This window comes from Heterocephalus glaber, unplaced genomic scaffold (assembly GCF_053883595.1).
Source record: "Heterocephalus glaber isolate CG9 unplaced genomic scaffold, H.glaber_assembly_v1.0 deba00000546, whole genome shotgun sequence".
Classification (NCBI taxonomy): domain Eukaryota; kingdom Metazoa; phylum Chordata; class Mammalia; order Rodentia; family Bathyergidae; genus Heterocephalus; species Heterocephalus glaber.
This window is the reverse complement of record NW_028258147.1, coordinates 16,242,074-16,257,585: the sequence shown is the minus strand read 5'-3', so window position 1 is coordinate 16,257,585 and position 15,512 is coordinate 16,242,074. Positions and strand designations below refer to the sequence as shown.

The 15,512-nt window shown below is 41.0% G+C and overlaps 1 pseudogene; it reads left to right on the top strand.

Annotated features, from left to right (window-relative positions):
* Window positions 1–5,756: 5,756 nt before the first annotated feature.
* Window positions 5,757–10,265, top strand: LOC101714920 (nuclear receptor coactivator 2 pseudogene; annotated as a pseudogene).
* The last annotated feature ends 5,247 nt before the right edge of the window (window positions 10,266–15,512 follow it).

The following is a 15,512-nucleotide window of genomic DNA, read 5'->3' as shown; positions in this document are numbered from 1 at the left end:
AAATCCAACATGCATTTATGATAAAAATCCTACAAAAAATTGGAATAGATATTCTCTACCTCAATCTGATAAAAGCCACCTATGAAAAACCAACAGCCAATATCATACTAAATGGTCAAAAACTGAAATCCTTCACACTAAAATCAGGAACAAGACAAAGATGGCCACTATTACCACTTCTGTTCAATATAGTTTTGGAAACATTAGCCACGGCAATTACACAAGAGAAAGAAATAAAAGGAATAAAGATAGGAAATGAAGAATTCAAATTGTTATTATTTGCAGATGACATGATACTCTATATAGAAGACCCCAAGAACTCCACCAAAAGTCTTCTAGACTTAATAACCAAATTCAGTCAAGTAGCTGGTTACAAGGTCAACACACAAAAATCAATAACTTTCCTCTACACAAATGTCAGAATCACTGAGAGAGAAATAGGATAAATAATTCCTTTCCCAATAGCATCCAAAAAACCGAAATCCCTAGGAATCAACCTAATGAAAGAAATCAAAGACCTCTTCTCTGAAAACTATAGCACTCTGAAAAGAGAGATTGAAGATGATACCAGAAAATGGACAGACATCCCCTGCTCCTGGGTAGGAAGGATTAATATAGTGAAAATGGCCATACTTCCAAAACTGCTATATAGATTCAATGCAATTCCAATTGAGATCCCAGCAGCATACTTCATGGACCTTGAGAAAACAATACAAAAATTCATTGGGAACAAGAAGAGACCCAGAATACCAAAAGTAATTCTAGGTAACAGAGACATGGCAGGGGGTATCACAATCCCCAACTTGCAACAAAACAGTATGGTACTGACAAGGAAACAGACCTGAGGACCAGTGGAACAGATTAGAAGATGCCGAAGCAACTCCAGATAAACTCAGCCATCTCATCTTTGATAAAGGAGCCAAACACCCTCACTGGAGGAAAGATAGCCTCTTTAATAAATGGTGCTGGAAAAATTGGGTTTCAACCTGCCAAAGATTAAAACTAGACCTATATCTCTCAGCATGCACTAAACTAAAATTTAAATGGATTCAAGATCTAAATATTAAAATAGAAACGCTGAACCAGCTGGAACACAGGTTGGGTAGAACTCTTGAAGACACTGGTGTAGGAAAAGATTTTATGAACAAAACCTCAGTTGCCTGTGAAGTAGCACAAACAATCAACAAGTAGGCTGTCTTCTTATTAAAAAGCTTCTGCAGTAACAGCAGTAAACAAATATATGAAAAAATATTGAACATCACTGGTCATTCAAGAAATGCAGATGAAAACAATGCTGAGATTCCACCTCACCCCAGAAAGAATGGCTGCTATCAAAAAATCAACCAATAACAAATGCTGGCAGGGGTGTGGGGAGAAAGGAACCCTTCTCCACTGCTGGTGGGAGTGTAGACTAGTGCAACCACTGTGGAAATCAGTATGGGGATACCTCAAAGAACTAGGACTAGAGGTCCCATTTGACCCAGCTATTCCCCCGCTGGGTATCTTCCCAAAAGAATTAAAAGAATCACACCATAGCAATATATGTTTACCCATGTCCATAGCAGCACAGCTTGTAATAGCTAAAGCTTGGATGCAGCCCAAGTGCCCATCAACTGGAAAATGGATAAAAAAGATGTGTTTTGTTTTTATAAAATGGAGTACTACTCAGCCATAAAGAATGAAAAACTAGAGTCATTTATAGCTAAATGGATGCATATTGAGGCCATACTCTTAAGTGAAATAAATAGGACACACATGTGTAAATACCGAATAGTTTCACTAGAGTGAGATACTGATAGGGTAAACAAGGGTTAAAATGATTAAAATGAATAACTGATAATTTGAAATAGGAAAAAAGGCCCAAAGATGAAGGGGTGAAGGGAGGGGGAGGGGAAAGGAAAGGAGGGAAAGGAAAAACTATGAGAAAAGAAAAAAAATAAAAATGGAAATGATGCATGAGTAAACAGGGAAGGGAGGAGGGGGTGAAGGGCGCCCAGGTAAAGGGGAAAAAATAAGAACCAAGATACATCATGTACAGGTACAAACAACCATGATAAATGTAAACGAATTGTATACCTAAAATGTACCAATATAAGAAGTTATAAAAATAAAAAAATAAATAAACTATTTAAAAAAGAAATAAAAACCTTCTGCACACCAAGAGAAACCACCAGTGGTGTGAAAAGACAACCACAATGTGGGAAAAAAATCTTCACCTGCTGTTCCTCAGTTAAAGGTCTACTATCTCGAATCTATAAAGAACTTAAAAAGATCAGGCCTCCCAAATTTAAAGACCCAATTCGAAAATGGGCATCTGAAATGAACAGACATCTCTCAGACAAAGAATTAGAAATAGCAAATAACCATATGAAAAAATGTTCAACATCCCTGGTCATTTGAGAGATGCAAATGAAAACAACGCTGAGATTACCCCTCACTCCAGAAGTAATGGCTGCTATCATGAAATCAACCAATAACAAATGCTGGTGCGGGCTGTGGGGAAAGAGGAACCCTTCTCCACTTCTGGTGGGAGGGTAGACTGGTGCAACCACTATGGAAATCAGTATGCAAATACCTTAAAGAACTAGGACTGGAAGTCCCATTTGACCCAGCTATTCCCCTGCTGGGTATCTTCCCCAAAGAATTAAAAGAATCATACCACAGTGATATATGTGCACCCATGTTCATAGCAACACAGTTTGTAATAGCTAAAACTTGGAAGCAGCCCAGTTGCCCATCAACTGGAGACTGGATAAAGAAAATGTAGTTTTTGGCCGGGGATTTAGCTCAGTGGTTTTGCCGCCTGCTGTGCAAGCGCAAGGACCCGAGTTCGATCTCCAGTACCAAAAAAAAAAAAAGAAAATGTGTTTTTTTTTTTTATAAAATAGAGTACTACTCAGCCATAAAAAATGAGAAATTAGAGACATTTATTGCTAAATGGATACACATTGAGGAGATACTCTTAAGTGAAATAAATAGGAGACACATGTGTAAATACCGAATAGTTTCTCTGGTGTGAGAAACTGAAAGTGTAAATAAGGATTAAAAGGTATACTAGATAATGTGAAATAGGAAGAAAAGGGGTAAAGGATAAGGGGAAGTGGAAGGCATAGGGGAAAGAAGGGAATGGAATAATATGAGAAAATGGAAAAATGGAAACAAAGTCTTTGTAAATAAGGAGGGATAGAGAGGTTGAAGGGAGGGCAGGGGAAGGGGGAAAAATAAGAACCAAGAGAGATTATGTAAAGGTGCAGATTTCCAGTGATGAATGTCATTATATTGTATACCTAAAATGTACCAATGATTAAAATGAAAAATTGATAATGTGAAATAGGAAGGAAAGGTTCAAAGGGGTAGAGGAAGTGGGAGGGGTAGGGGAAAGGAAAAATAATGAGAAATGGAAAAAATGGAAACAAAGTCTTTGTAAATAGGGAAGGGTGGAGGGGGTGAAGGGAGGGCTGGGAACGGGGAAAAACTAAGAATCAAGATGCAGCATGTAAAGGTACAAGTTCCCAATGAGAAATGTATTGTATACCTAAAATGTACCAATAAAAGAATTTAAGGGAAAAAAAAGAATATAATGACTAAAACAATTTAAAAAGCAAAGAGATATGACAATAAAGAGAATGAAAATGTACTTTAGTTAAACCAGTGGTTCTCTGTTGTTATGCAGCCTTCAGTGACTTTTCAGAATCACATCTTTCCCCTTCCCTAACTCAGCACTGGCCACTTACACCAAACAAAAAGTGTGTTCTATTTAACAGTTCAACTACCATGGCCTCAAATCTTGATACAGAAAGAAATATCTCACTCAAATGGGGGAAAAGGCCTTTTATGAAAAGTTGGTGGTTTTGTTTATTTTGTTTGATTTCTCCCCTCTCTTTCTTAAATTTGAAATTCTTTTCCTCTTCAGTATTTAGGGATATGAACGTTGAACTAATAATGGTCAGGTCCTTAGTTCATGGAAAATGAAGCAAGTGTACAGGAAGCAGAAATTAGCACAGGAAAGACCTTTGCCTTTCTAACACTTGTTTGAATACTCAAAAGTATAATCAGATTCCATATTCCATGGCTTTGTAATACTGGCTTGAATTTAGTTCTGACCTGTGAATTTTAAAACTTCTTTGTAATATGCACCACAAAGGTCAATATGACTTCTCTAAATTATACTTGTAAACCCTTCCTGCCATTGTGGCAAATGTGTTTTAAAAATTTTAAAAGGCAGGGGCCAGGAATTCAGCGCAGTATTTCCGGCACCTGTCTCGCAAACGCATGGTCCCAAGTTCAATCCCCAGGACCAAAAAAAAAAATTAAAAAGGCAGCTTCTCATTGGAAGTGAACTTTTGTTATAAAGCAAAAGGAAAAAAAAAAACCTTTGACTTAATATAGGTCACATTATTTAATACTGAAGACAACAGAATTGATATCAGCAGATAATTGCAGTATGAGACTTCCAGTGGATATTAGTTTAATGTAGCAAAATAATTACTGAGTTAATAAAATGAAAATGTTTCTTAAAATAATTCAGAGTGTGACTCAAGTAATATGACACATAAGATAGCGTTCAAAGCATAGATATAATATATAGCTATGAATTAAAAATATAAAAAATATGATGTAGATCTGTGAATTATATAGCCTTTAAAATTATGTTTTAGAAATATAGTTTATCTTTTTCTTTATGCTTTGGAAAAATGATAATCAAGACTTAATATTTATCATTCATTAACTTTTGTTGTTTTTCTATATCCCTAGTTTTATTCATATTAAAATTGATATGTGACTATTGTATTTGGAGTTTATTTAGATTTATATTATACATTATTTAATCTGAAAAATCAAAGACAAAAGCAAAAAAATCACAAATGATTACACAACTAAGAGATTATTTTTGAACATTTTGACATTTTGATGTTGTCATGTTAGGATTATTAGACGACTCAGAATTACCCCAATGCAGATTTGTCTATTTTCCTCATTGTCATTCTGAAGTATAAAGAAATACATGAAAACACAGAATGTAGCTTGTATCTAGATCCCCCCCAGCCTCATGCACTCATAGGTGGGGATTTGGTGGTTGGATCATGGGTGTGTGATACTGAGATTCCGAATGTGTGATAATGGATTAGTTTGCTAATTGGTTTATCATAGTTCTGGGTGTGGTTAATGGGAAGTCCCAATCTTTGGGGTGGGTGGCAAGGCCCAAAATGCTTTTAGCCTGGAATGGAATAAAAGGGAAAAGGAGCCTTGCTGCTGCACTTGCTGCTTTCTGCCTGCTGTGCTGTGAACTGTTTCTCTTCAATGATGCTTCTCTGCCATGCTACCCTGCCTTGGAGCCAGCTGACTATAGACTAAAACGTCCACAAATTTTAAGTCAAAATAAATCTTTTCTCCTTTAAGTTGTGGGTTTCAGCAAGAAAGAAGTAACTGAGACAGATTTTGTTACGAGAAAAGTTGGGTTGTTGCTATGATGCTACCTGAACATGTGGCTCAGGAGCATCTGGAACTGGCTATGTGAAGAAGAGTTTTAAAGGTTTCAAGATGCTGGATGAAGAATGCTGGAATGCAGGAACATGGCGGCTGCAGTCTTAGGCAGCAAGGGTCAGCGCCAATGGCAGCCCGCACCTGATGGAGTGACTGACCCGAGCCAGCAAGCTGAGAAGGTATGATGGATCTGGGGCAGAAATGACTGTGCTGAGTGCTCAGAAGTTTGCTCAGGTTGTCTTTGTTTAAGCTGCCCAGTGTTCTGTGGAGATTTCTCTTGAATTTGGCTACAAATTTATAGATCTTCTGTCCTGTGTACAGGCATAGTTGCTGATATGTGTTCAAGATGAGTGGGATGGGAGAAAATACCTCTGACCCAGCCAGTGCAAAGACAAGAAAGCAAAAGGAATGTTCTGACCAGCTTGGACCCAGCCCCAAAAGGAGCACTGAGAAACGTAATTGTGAACAGGAAAATAAATATACAGAAGAACTTGCAGAGCTGATTTTTGCAAATTTTAATGATACAGACAACTTTAACTTCAAACCTGACAAATGTGCAATCTTAAAAGAAATTATGAAGCAAATTCTTCAGATCAAAGAACAAGAGAAAGCAGCAGCTACCAACACAGATGAAGTGCAGAAGTCAGACGTATCATCCACAGGGCAGGGTGTCATCAACAAGGATGTTCTGGGTCCCATGATGCTTGAGGCCCTAGATGGGCTCTTCTTTGTAGTGAACCTGGAAGGCAACGTGGTATTTGTTTCAGAGAATGTGACACAGTATCTAAGGTATAACCAAGAAAAGCTAATGAACAAAAGTGTATATAGCATCCTGAATGTTGGGGACCACACTGAATTTGTCAATAACCTGATGCTAAAGTCTATAGTAAATGGGGGATCTTGGTCTGGAGAAGCTCCCAGGCAGAACAGCCATACTTTCAACTGTGGGATGCTGGTAAAACTTCTACCCGAATCAGAAGAGGAAGGTCATGATAACCAGGAAGCACATCAGAAACATGAAACTATGCAGTGCTTTGCCTTCTCTCAACCAAAGTCCATCAAAGAAGAAGGAGAAGATTTGCAGTCTTGCTTGATTTGTGTGGCAAGAAGAGTCCTCATGAAGAAAAGACCAGTTCTTCCATCATCCAAAAGTTTTACTACCTACTAATCAGGATCTCCAAGGCAAGATCACTTCTCTGGATACTAGTACCATGAGAGCAGCCATGAAACCAGGCTGGGAGGATCTGGTGAGAAGGTGCATTCAGAAGTTCCATGCACAGTATGAAAGGGAATCTGTGTCCTATGCTAAGAGGCATCATCATGAAGTACTGAAACAAGGATTGCCACTTAGTCAAATCTATCATTTCTCCTTGTCCGATGGCACTCTTGTTGCTGCACAAATGAAGAGCAAACTGATCCGTTCTCAGACTACTAATGAGCCTCAGCTCGTTAATATCTTTACACATGCTTCACAGAGAGCAGAATGTATGTGTAATGAATCCAGATCTGACTGGACAAGCAATGGGGAAGCCATTGAATCCAATTAGCTCTAGCAGCCCTGCCCATCAGGCCATGTGCAGTGGGAACTCAGGTCAGGACATGACCCTCAGTAGCAATATAAATTTTCCCATAAATGGCCCAAAGGAACAAATGGGCATGCCCATGGGCAGGTTCAGTGGTTCTGGGAGAATGAATCATGTGTCAGGCATGCAAGCAAACACTCCTCAGGGTAGTAACTATGCACTCAAAATGAACAGTCCCTCACAGAGCAGCCCTGGCATGAATCCAGGGCAGCCCAACTCCATGCTTTCACCAAGGCATTGCATGAGCCCTGGAGGGGCTGGCAGTCCTTGCATCCCACCCAGTCAGTTTTCCCCTGCAGGAAGCTTACATTCCTCTGTGGGAGTCTGCAGCAGCACAGGAAATAGCCATAGTTATACCTACAGTTCTCTCAATGCACTTCAGGCCCTCAGTGAGGGACACAGGGTCTCATTAGGGTCATTGTTGGCTTCAACAGACCTAAAAATGGGCAATTTGCAAAACTCCCCAGTTAATATGAATCCTCCCCCATTCAGCAAGATGGGAATCTTGGACTCCAAAGACTCTTTTGTACTTTATGAGGAGCCATTGGAAGGTACAACTGGACAGTCTGAGAGCACCTGCCATCCTGGAGAACAGAAAGAGACAAACGATTCCAGCATGTCCCAGGCAGCAAGTGCTGAGAGAGCCAAGGGACACAACAGGTTGCATGACAGCAAAGGGAAGACCAAGCTCCTGAAGCTGCTGACCACCAAGTCTGACCAGATGGAGCCTTCACCCTTACCCAGCTCTTTGTCAGACACAAACAAGGGACTCCACAAGTAGCTTGCCCAGCTCTGCATCCACCCATGGGACCTCACTCAAGGAGAAGCATAACATTTTGCACAGATTCTTGCAGGACAACAATTCCCTCTGGACTTAACCAACCTAACAGCAGAAGCCACAGCCAAAGAACTAAGTCAGGAGTCCAGCAGCACAGCTACTGGGTCAGAAGTGAATATTAAACAAGAGCCAGTGAGCCCCAAGAAGAAAGAAAATGCACTACTTTGCTATTTGCTAGGTAAAGATGATACTAAAGATATTGGTTTACCAGAAATAACCCCCAAACTTGAGCGACTGGACAGTAAGACAGACCCTGCCAGTAACACAAAGCTAATAGCTGTGAAAACTGAGAAGGAGAAAATGACCTCTGAGCCCAGTGACCAGCCTGGCAGTGAGCTGGACAACTTGGAGGAGATTTTGGATGATTTTCAGAATAGTCAATTACCACAGCTTTTCCCAGACACGAGGTCAGGTGCTCCTGCTGGATCAGTTGACAAGCAAGCTAACATCAATGACCTCATGCAACTCACAGCTGAAAACAGCCCAGTTACACCTGTTGGAACCCAGATAACAGGATTACGAATTTCACAGAGCACTTTTAATAACACAGGACCAGGGCAACTGGGACAAACCAGAATTTACCTCTTGACATCACTTTGCAGAGCCCAACTGGTGCTGGACCTTTCCCACCAATCAGAAACGGTAGTCCCTACTCAGTGATACCTCAGCCAGGAATGATGAGTAACCAAGGGATGATAGGAAACCAAGGCAACTTAGGGAATGGTAGCACAGGAATGATGGGTAGTAATGCTTCCTGGCCCACAGTGCCATCTGGGGAATGGCCATCGCAGAGTTCAACTGTCAGAGTCACCTGTGCTGCTACCACCAGTGCCATGAACTGACCAATCCAAGGAGGTATGATTTGGAACCCAAGAGGTAGCATCCCCATGAGACCCAACATCCAGCCTGGCCAAAGACAGATGCTTCAGTCTCAGGTCATGAACATAGGGCCATCTGAATTGGAGATGAATATGGGGTGACCTCAGTATATCCAACAGCAAACTCCTCCAAATCAGACTGCTCTGTGGCCTGAAAGCATCCTACCTATAGACCAGGCATCCTTTGCCAGCCAGAACAGGCACCCATTTGGCAGCTCTCCCAATGACCTGCTGTGTCCACATCCTGCAACAGAGTCTCCCAGTGATGAGGGAGCTCTCCTGGACCAGCTCTACCTGGCCTTGTGGAACTTTGACGGCCTCGAGGAGATTAATAGAGCCTTGGGGATACCTGAGCTGGTCAGCCAGAGCCAAGCAGTAGATCCAGAACAGTTCTCAAGTCAGTATTCCAACATTATGCTGGAGCAGAAGGCCCCTGTTTTCCTGCAGAAGTATGCATCTCAGGCACAAATGGCCCAGGGTAGCTATACACCCATGCAAGATCCAAACTTTCTCACCATGGGATAGCGGCCAAGTTATGCCACACTCTGCATGCAGCCCAGACCAGGCCTCAGCCCCACAGGCCTGGTGCAGAACCAGCCAAATTAACTGAGACTTCAGCTTCAGCATCGCCTCCAAGCACAGCAGAATTGTCAGCCTCTTATGAATCAAATCAGCAATGTTTCCAAAGTGAACTTGACTCTGAGGCCTGGAGTACCAACACAGGCACCTATTAATGCTCAGATGCTGCCCCAGAGACAGAGGGAAATCCTGAACCAGCATCCTCGACAGAGACAAATGCATCAGCAACAGCAACTCCAGCAACGAACTTTGATGATGAGAGGACAGGGGTTGAATATAACCCTGAACATGGTGGCTCCTAGTGGTTTACCGGCAGCCGTGAGCAATCCCTGGATTCTCCAGGCAAATGCCCAGCAGTTTCCACTTCCTCCAAACTATGGAATAAGTCAGCAAACTGATCCAGGCTTTACTGGGGCTAAGACTCCCCAGAGTCCTCTAATGTCACCCCGAATGGCACATATGCAGAGCCCCATGATGCAGCAGTCTCAGGCCAACCCAGCCTATCAGGCCCCCTCAGACATGAATGGATGGGCACAAGGGAGCATGGGTGGAAACAGCATGTTTTGACAGCAGCCTCCACACTTTGGGCAGCAAGCAAATACCGGCATGTACAATAACAATATGAACATCAATGTATCCATGGCAACCAACACGGGTGGCATGAACAACATGAACCAGATGACTGGACAGATCAGCATGACCTCAGTGACCTCCGTGCCTACGTCGGGGCTGTCTTCCATGGGTCCTGAGTAGGTAAATGATCCTGCTCTGAGGGGAGTCAGCCTTTTCCCAAACTAGCTGCCTGGAATGGATATGATGAAGCAGGAGGGAGATGCATCATGGAAATACTGCTGACCCCGCAGGAAACTGGCTGCTGCTTCCCCCAGCTGACCAGGCGCACTTGCTCACAACACCTCTCAGTCTGGAGAGCTGCATCTCTGTGGACCCTGATCTGCCCAAAGTTCTCCCAGAGCCGTTGAGCAGACGGGCTGCCCTGCTCCAGGGGTAGGGGTGGGGGAGTGTCAGCCACCTCAGAAGCCACCTCTTCTCTTGCTGGTCTGAAGCTCTCTCCAGACAGTTGCTCAGTCTGTTCACTGCATTCACCTTACTGCAATTTAGATCTCTTCTTCAAAGTAAATGTTGACAGGCAAATTTCATACCCATGTCAGATTGAATGTATTTAAATGTATGTATTTAAGGAGAACCGTGCTCTTGTTCTGTTCCTGTTTGGTTCCGGACACTGGTTTCTTGCTTTGTTCCCTGGCTAATCAGTCAAATGCAGAAGGTTAGGATTTCATCTAGGGGCAAGAAAATAATGTTTTAAAAATCAAACTAAAGATGTTTTAAGCTAAAACCTGCATTTGGGATGGAAGCAGGGCAGACTTCACAGACAGCGCTGTATGCAGACACACCCGTAAGTGAGGACTGTGAAGTCACAGTTGTATCTTTGCAGAAAGATCTTTAGACCTTGTTGGAAAGAGTTTCTGGTTCCTGAAAAGGCGAAAAGGAGCCTGTGAGAGGGCTGTTGATATTCTCATTTTGTTTCAACTTTTTCTGTTAAAATTAAATTAAAAAAAAAAAAAAGAATGCCAGAATGCTGTAAAATGAACTTGATGGGAAATTCTGGTCAGAGCTCAGAAGACCATAATACTGATAGAAATGCAGGTGGTAAAGACCAGACTCAGGAGTTTTCAGTTAGGAACAAGGAATGCATTGGCCATTGGACTCCAGACCATGCTTGTTATGCTCTGGAAGAAAATGTGTCTACATTTTGCTCCCATTCAGAGACTTTGTAGGAAACTGAGATTAAGTGTGGCAGACTAATTAATCTTGTGGAAGAAATTTCCAAGCAGTCTAATGTTGAGGTGTAGGCATGGCTACTGCTGTGGTTCTTAGGCCTATGCTGATATAAAGCAAAGGACCCAGCAGGATTATTTAAGAAGGTTTGAGTTTGGCCAGAAAGAAAGCTCCAGTAAAGTTATACCCTACAAAGGTGGAGTAGAAGAAATAAAAAGGTAGAGTACAAGAGAATTTGGTTGCAGTGAAGGAACAGGACAGTAGAAAAGATGGCTTGAGGACATCACAAGAACTAGCAAGACTCAAGGCTTCACAGCCTCAAAATTGCAAAAGTGAAAGACTTTGCTTTCAGAAGGAAGCTCGAGAGCACCATATTCCAGACTGATGGTAGCCTAGAGAATTCATTCCTCTTTGTAGGGAACAGGGAAAGGGGACGTTACTAGAACCTCTGCAGTAAGTCCTAGTCTCCTGCGAGCCACGGCAGCACAAGGCAAATTACAGGAAAGGTAGGAAAATGAGACTGAGAAGCTGAGCTTTGGGTTTGATCAGTGCTGCTCTGGTCGGCAAAGACAAAGCCCCCAGCTTACCGCACCTTTTATTCAGTACTCAGTCCATCGGGAGAAACAAATGTAACAAATGACTTGCAGAGAGTTCAGTACATGCTGCCCAAATAAGATATAACAGTCCAAGATCAAGGAGGAACTGAGTAAATGTTTGTTCCTCCTAGGATGTTCTCAGCTTCCAGAATGTTTCTTGTCCTGGAAAATCACAGACAGCATCACCGGATCATTGATTGAGGTCTCAGTTGTGACCGGAGGCCAAAATGCAATTATATCTCTGAATTCCACAGCTGGGCTGTAGGCAGGAGAACTAGGCTAACCAAATAATTTTTCCCTAAAATTATGTACCATTGCTCCCGACACTCTTGATAGGGTTCACAGAGCTCAGCAATCCAGGAATTTGACCCCTACAGCCAAGACAGCAGGAAGCCTGGCTAATGCTCCAGCTGGAGACAGATCTTGGCATCATCCACATGGTTCTGGTTCTAGGTACATGCAGAATGTAAGAATTGTGGGGTCAGGAAGGCTTCCACCCAAATTTCAAAGAAGGCCTGATTGGACAGACTGTGCTCCTGAAAAGGCAGTATGTGAAGCCAAAGGTGCAGTGGAGCCCACAGAAATTTGGAGAAGCCAGGAATGTGGATCATATGAAGAAAGCTGCAAGGTGTGAGCAAAGCCATCCCAAGAGAGAAGCCATGGGAGATACAACCCCCAAAAGTGCCACAGAGGCAGAACCATTTTGGAGTTCACTTCTTGCCTCAGACTTCCTTAGATTCTGGACATGGGACTACAGGATTTAATGCTTGCCCTGCTGGATTTTGCTTCGGTCTCATTCCTTTCTATGCCTCTTTTGTACCTCTTGGAATAGGAATGTTGGTCTTGTGTCATTGTATGCTGGAAGTTTAACTTTCTTTACATTCGTACAGGGGCTCATAGCTATGAGTTTGCCTTAAATCTCAAAGACTTTGGACTTGGGCTTTTCAGTAATGCTGAAACTGTTAAGACTTTGGCAACTCTTAGAGATGAACTAAATGTATTTTGCTTAAATGGATGTACATGAGTCTTTTGGGGGCAAGAGGCAGAATGTTATGGCTTATATGTAGACGGCCCCTCCAAAGCCTCATGTGCTCATACACGGGGATTTGGGAGGTGGCTCGATCACGGGTGTGATACTGGGATTTATGGTGTGTGTTATTGGATTCATCCACTAATTGGCTTATCATAGCTCTGAGTGTGGATAATGGGAAGGCCCACCCTGGGTGTGGGTAACCACCCAAAAGGCTTGTAGTCTGGATGGGGTAACCGGAAAGCAAATCTTGCTTCAGCTGCTCTTGGTGCTCCTGCTCCTTGTTACTTTGCTGCCTTCTGCCTGCCACACTGTAAACTATTTCTCCTCTGCCATGCTGTTATGGCTTGTATTTAGATGCCCCCACCAAAGTCTTAAATTCTTTTAGGTGGGGCTTCTTTTGAGATGGCTAAATCTAGAGTATGTGAATGATTCATGCAATGGTAGGCCCAAGGGCACTAAAATTAAAGATGTGAGTGCTACCTGCCCTAAGTAGTCTAAATAAAATAAAAAGGGCAGGAAGACACTGTTAAGGTCTCTTGTTACTTTTGCTGCCTTCTGGCCACCATGAACTGTTTCTCCTCTACAAGGTCTGTCTGCCATGCCACCCTGCCTTGGAGCCACTCTATTAGGGACTAAGATCTCTACAAACTGTGAGGTAAAGAACTTTAACTTGAACTTCCCCTCTTTAACTTTGAGTGTTAGGCATTTTATCTCAACAACAAGAAAAGTAACTAAGACACATGCCTCTCTGCCATGCCACACTACCTTGGAGCCAGCTGACTATGGACTGAGACTTAAATGAATTGTGAGAGAAAATAAAATATTCCTTCTTTAAATTGTGAGTGTCAGGTATTTTGTCCCAATGACAGGAGAAGTAACTAAGACAGTGGAAAACAGAGGGTGTTTTTTGTTTTGTTTTATCATTACTTAAATTTTTATGTAAGTCATTTTTTTCTGATTAAATCCATAGAACACAGAATTAAGGCCTAGGCAATACCTCTTCTACTTCTCTGAATAACTATTGCCAAAGCAAAGAGATATTGAAACAATAAGTTATATATTCTTTACATATTATTAGCAAATATTCCTTTAGTTTGGCACATTGTATTTTCAACTTGCTAACAGTTATTTAAAGCATAAAATTTCAATTTTGAGGAAATTCAATTTAAATATTTTTCTCAGAAAAGGTCCAAAGTGGTAGGGGAAGTGGGAGGAGAAGGGGAAAGGAAAGAAGGGAAAGGAAAAATTATGAGAAAAGAAAAAAAAATGGAAATGAAGTCTATGTAAATAGGGAAGGGTGGAGGGGGTGAGGGGTGCACAGCTAATGGAGGAAAAAAATAAGAACCAAGATACATCATGTACAGGTACAAGCACCCAATGATAAATGTAAAAGTATTGCATACCTAAAATGTACGAATAAAAGAATTTAAGCAAAAAATAAATACATATTTTCTTATTAATCTAAAATTCACATATATTAAGATAATAAACATATTTCTTTTAATTCATGTATTTTAATTCATATCTTCTGCCATTTGTTCACACAATAAAAATATTAAAAAATCAAATCAAATGAGAAAGAGTTCATTTACTCTCTTACATCCCCAACAACCATAATCTACAAAGCTCTGGTTATGATAATCTTACAACATGGCAGTCTGAAGTCTTGAGAGATATTGCTTCAGGCTTAATGATGTTTACAAAGCTCTGTAGGAATTTTGTGAGATAAAGGTGCTGGAATCAAGGAAAGTTTCATGTGTTAGGGAGATGAGGGATGTTTAGTGGGGTGGCTACTGTATTATTTAGGGTAATAAATCCTAAAGATCGGAGAGAAAAATATACAAAATTGTGACAGTTTTCTTGTGCAGTATTGAAAAACCTGACCACAATGCTTCTGAAATTTATAAAAATTTGAAATTGAAAGATATAATTATTGAACAAATTAATGAGTAATTGAACAAATAAACTTCAGCCTTTCCCCTACTAGATTTCCTCTAAAATTGCACTAGGTGCCAAGAAAGAAAGAAAACAACAATTTCAGTAAAACTTTATGCTCCACATGGGTGATAATCTTCAAGATTTTGAAGTGTATTAAGGTCAAGAGAGAAACAATTTGCATTAGATCCGAGGGAAGCGAGTCTCACTAAAAGTTCTTGGTGTTGACTAATGGTAGAGCAAGAAAAAGCAGAAATGTTGAACTATACTCAATGACAGTCTTTCCATACAGATGAGATGAACTCAATATTCTTTCCTAGTCCAGTAAATATGCACAGATTTGCTAATGCCATGAAATATGAGTACTTGGAATGAAAACATAAGTAAAATTGATTATAAGGTGACTTCCAGCACATAGCTATTATCTAGAGGCAAAAGACAGGAAATGGACCAAATTCAGAAGCAAACTGTATAGTCTATATATGACTTGATAATTGTTATACAGATAAAATAAAGTAATGGAGAATGATAAATACACAAAAGAATGTAGAAGAGTTTAGGTCAGGGAAGATGCCAGATCACATAGCTAAGAGCAATAAATTTACTCTAAGAAAGATAGCAACTAACTTAGCCATTGGAAAGTTTTAACAAAATAAATAACAATATAAATTTCAGGTAAAAATATATACTCTGACTACTGTGTTTAAATAAAATGAAAAATATAAGAGAATAAGAAAACTGGTTAGGAGGCAATTTGCAAAGAAATAAAGGAAACTCAGACTTCAGTAG